The 4395-nt window shown below is 61.6% G+C and overlaps 1 protein-coding gene across 1 annotated transcript in view; it reads right to left on the bottom strand.

Annotated features, from left to right (window-relative positions):
• The window catches only part of BCDIN3D (BCDIN3 domain containing RNA methyltransferase), a 25289-nt gene that overhangs the window by 1930 nt on the left and 18964 nt on the right, over window positions 1–4395 (bottom strand).

Below are 4395 nucleotides of genomic sequence, written 5' to 3' on the forward strand. Positions count from 1 at the left end.
TGGATTCTGGGTCCCCATTCCCACATTCCCGTAGGATAGGAAGCGCAGCTCTGGCTCACGGGGTTTGGCTGGTACAATAAATTCTGTCTCTCGGAATCTGTCGTGTCCTGTCCTTGGTTTTCTCCAACTTCCCAGCCCAGGCACCTGGGCAGCAGCTCCTCCCCAGCAGGACCCACGCGGGGGCTCTGGCTGAGCTCTGGCAGCCGAGTGAGGCTGGAATTGCATCCCAGGGATTGGCTTGGGCACATCCCCGGGGTGGAGGACACGGGGCCGGAGGGGCAGCCACGGTTCGGGATCCAAGGCCTTGGGGAGCAGCTTTTGGGAGTGAGGGGACCCCGCCCAGCACTGCTCCACCTCCCCAAACCCCCCTGCCCCTCTCTGAAGGGGAATTTCTGCACCCCATGGCACCCGATTTCCCCACAGCCCCTCATTCCAGAGGTGCCCTTTTGGATCACTGGGGTTTTTTGGTGCTCCTTGACCCCCAGAGGGATTTCCCTGGGAGATCCAAACCAGACCAGGTTCCCTGAGGTGCTGGAGGACCCAAATTTGGGAGCAGCTTTGCTGTTTGCTGCCCACCTGGGAGACACTCTGCCCTTCTGGGGTCAGCTTCCCCTCCCCAAACTCCTCCTGCCCCTCTCCAAAGGGGAATTCTTGCACACCCGGGCCAGGTCCATCCTGGGCACCCGCACTTCCCTGTGACCCCTCATTCCAGAGGTGCCCTTTTGGATCACAGCTGCTCCCTGTTCCCCCGGGGGATTCCCCGGGAGATCCCAAGCAGCCCAGGGCCCCCGGGGTGCCAGAGGACCCAAATCTGGGAGCAGCTCTCCGGGTCCAGGGCAGGGGGTGGGAGACAGAGGATGGGAAGGACATTCCAGACCAGAGGAAAGGGTTAAATCCAGTTTCCCAACCTGGCAGGATGGGGAAGGGGGTGGCTCTGGGCAGCTCCCAGTTGGGCAGGGTTAGTGCAGGGCTGCCTCTGGAGCCAGGGACCTGCAGAGCCCTTGGGAAAAGCCCTTGGAAAAGGCCCTTGGGAAAAGCCCTTCCCAGGCAGGGTCCGTGCTCAGAGCAGCCCCGTTCCCGGGGCAGGAGCAGAACGGGGCTCGTGTTGTCCGGGATGAGGCCGGAGTGGGAGCCTGGGACACCCGAACTGAGGGATCTGGAGGCCGGGGGGGCTCAGCTGAGACCTTCCCGCTGCTTTTCCTCCCTGACATTGGATTTTGGGGACCTTTTTGCTGTTTCTGAGCCTTCACCACCCACGGGGCTGGGAGGAGCCCTGAGGCCGCAGCAGGGGAGGAAAGGGTTGGTTTGAGCCTTGGGATTCCGGCCGCGTTCCTGGACTCTGGGACACGGGAGGGACGGAGCCAGCCCAGCGCTCCCCTGTCCCGCAGCCTCGGAGCCCGCTGACCACTTCCGAGGGCACCGCGAACGCGTCCATCCAGCAGAATTCCTGCCCTCCACCGACGGGAGCTGAGCTCTGCCGGGGACGATCCACGGCTCCGGGACTCCCCTCCCGCACCATCCCTCCCTCAGCAGGGCCCAGCCTCTTCCTCAGGGCAAATTCCCGTTGCTGTTCTTATCCCGGAGTCACCACCAGCCCCAATTCCAGCCCCAAATTCCCCAGGGAATTGCTGCAGGTGCCAGGCAGCACCATCAGCTCAGGACCCCACAAAAATCCCTTTCGCAGCCCTTCAGAAAAGGTCCTGGTTGCACCCCCCGTGTCAATCCAGAATAAAATACATCGGATTTACCTTTTTAAAGGGATAGAATGAGGAAAAAAGGGGGAAACAGAGAAGGATGCAGTGGTGAGGGGCAGCCCCAGAAAGTGCCAGGATTGTCACGTCCCTGGTTTTGACTCAAAATGCCACAAAATCCCACCTGGCTGCTTCCTAAAAATTCCTAAGAACTCAAAGGATCCTGAATTTGGAGGGGGGGCGGGGGGGGTTGATGGAAAAGCTCAGGTTTTATGGAAAAGGGGATGGTCGTGGGATGGTTAGAGGGTGATCACCTTCTCAGATCCATGTAAAAAATGGATCAGGGCCTGAGGATCGCTGGGAAAACCAGGGTTAGGGAGGGTAAATAACTAATAAACGGGAATAAATGGGATAATTAACAGCATTCCCCCATTTATGGCTCAAGAAAGGTGTTTTATGGCCGATTCCAGTGATCCCCTTCATTCAGTCACCCCTGGGGTGCCGGGGCGCATTCCCGACGGGGATTTGGGAGCTGCTGAGGGGCTCTGTGGGATCAGGGGATGTTTATCCCTCTTATCTGCCAGGCCACTCTGGAATCCACGGCAGAGCCTCCTCCAGGCGACGCCGTATCAGCTCCAGCCGCTCCCGGGGACGATCCCAGCCCTGCCCGGAGCCTCTCCAGGACCGGACACGTCAGAAGTCCTGGAGGTCTCGGACGTGACACATCCCAGGGGCACATCCCGGGCACGGATCAAGGCTGAGGGGGATTCGGGAAGAGGCTGCAGGGAGGGGAGCGGCTCCCGGGGCGCGCCCAGGGATCCGCACACCTGGAGCCGCCAGGAACGAGCTCCGGGCTCCCTCTGCCGGGCAGGTGACGCCACTGCAGCACCTCCCCAAATCCCAAACCATTCCCGGCCTTCTCCCCCAAGCCCGGCCTCCAGAGGAAGGGAAACAGCTCCCAAGGAGCGAGGCACGGAGGTGATCCCAAAGGGGATCCCAAAGGGGATCCTGCAGCCCAGAGCAGCTGTGGCTGAAAACCCTGGCCAGGCTGGCCGGGTTTGGGGCACCCTGGGATGGTGGGACCTGCCCCTGCCCATGGCAGGGGGGCACTGGATGGGCTTTAAGGCTTCTCCCCCCTGAACCATTCCATAATTCCGTGATCCTAAAGGGTGCTTCTCACCCACCAGGAACTCCCATCCAGGTGGGAACGACTCCTGGGATCCAGCCTGGCTGTTCCAGTGCACCCAGACTCGCTGCCTGCCCTCCTCCAGAGCCCCCACACACCTGGAGTCACTCTGGGAAGGTGAAACAGGTGAGGAGCTCATCCCTCCATCCCATCCCACCCGGACAGGGGATGGATCTGTCACCTTCCCCTCCCTGGGCCCAGGTAACATCAGTCTCTGGCTGCTTGTGCTGCCAGTCCCTCTCTGGAATATCCCTGGATCCTTTCTGACTCCACTTTTGGATCCAAGGGGCCAAATCCTCCAGGAACACACCCAAAACATCTTCATCAGGGGAAAAACCCTTTTCCCATCTGGAGTCTCAGCCCCTCTGCTCCCCAGGAAACAGCTGCAGGTGGGAGCATTCCTGGTTCTTCTTCCACCACTCCATCCTTCCCCAGTGGATTTAGGGATGCACCCCCACTCTGGAAGCAGCCAGGCCTTTTCCCAGTCCTTCCCAGTGCCCTGAGCCTGGAGAAATCCGGCACCAGCCGAGTTCCTGCTTAGCACCGGCCGGGAGGAGCAGAAATCCCCCCACGTGTGCCATGGGGTGAAATGTGTGGGAAGGGAGACAGAACCATCCTGGGATGGGGAACTGATAGCCCAGAGCTCCCACTCGGGCTCCAAACCCAGCTTAATCCGCCCGTCCCAGTTCCCCCACAGCTGCTGCCCCAGTGCCAGCCAACACCTGGAGTGACTCCAGTGGAACACAAGGAGGAAGATGGATGCTCCAGGCCCTCTCCAGGCCTGGCACAACCGCTTCCAGGGATGGAAGTGGCTCTCCCCAGGAAATCAGCCACTGGGAAAAGGAATCCCCCACTTTGGGGAAAAGACAAGGGTTGGATTTCCCTTTCCTGCACCATCCTGGCCCAAACCGGGCCTCAGCTTCCCGGCTGTTTTCACCTGCAGCCTCAGGCAGGGTGGAATTCGGGATGGACCATTTCGTTTTCCTGATGAAACGCTCCAGGTCAGAGCAGGGAGTTCAGCGAGTGGGGAAGGGCTCAGCAGGGATTTGTCCCTGTCCCTCTCCCCAGGCTCGAGGGGATCTCCAGCCCCACCCTGGGTGCCCCCATGGCCTGGGGGGCCCAAACCCCTCCGGGAGCCCCAAACCCCCGAGCCGGCTGCAAATCGATCCCTGGATTGTGTCCAGGAGGGAAGGAAGGAAGGAGCGAGCCCGGCCCCATCGGCCCATGCCGGGGGGAGCGGCCAGCGCCGCTCTGTGCCCGTATAAGGCCAGGCTGGGCTCTCCCGGCCCAATCCGGGGTGCCCCCATGGCCTGGGGGGCCCAAACCCCTCCGGGAGCCCCAAACCCCCGAGCCGGCTGCAAATCGATCCCTGGATTGTGTCCAGGAGGGAAGGAAGGAAGGAGCGAGCCCGGCCCCATCGGCCCATGCCGGGGGGAGCGGCCAGCGCCGCTCTGTGCCCGTATAAGGCCAGGCTGGGCTCTCCCGGCCCAATCCGGGCACGAATGGGAACACCTGAGC

This window comes from Corvus brachyrhynchos, unplaced genomic scaffold (genome assembly GCF_000691975.1).
Source record: "Corvus brachyrhynchos isolate BGI_N302 unplaced genomic scaffold, ASM69197v1 scaffold875, whole genome shotgun sequence".
Taxonomy (NCBI): Eukaryota; Metazoa; Chordata; class Aves; order Passeriformes; family Corvidae; genus Corvus; species Corvus brachyrhynchos.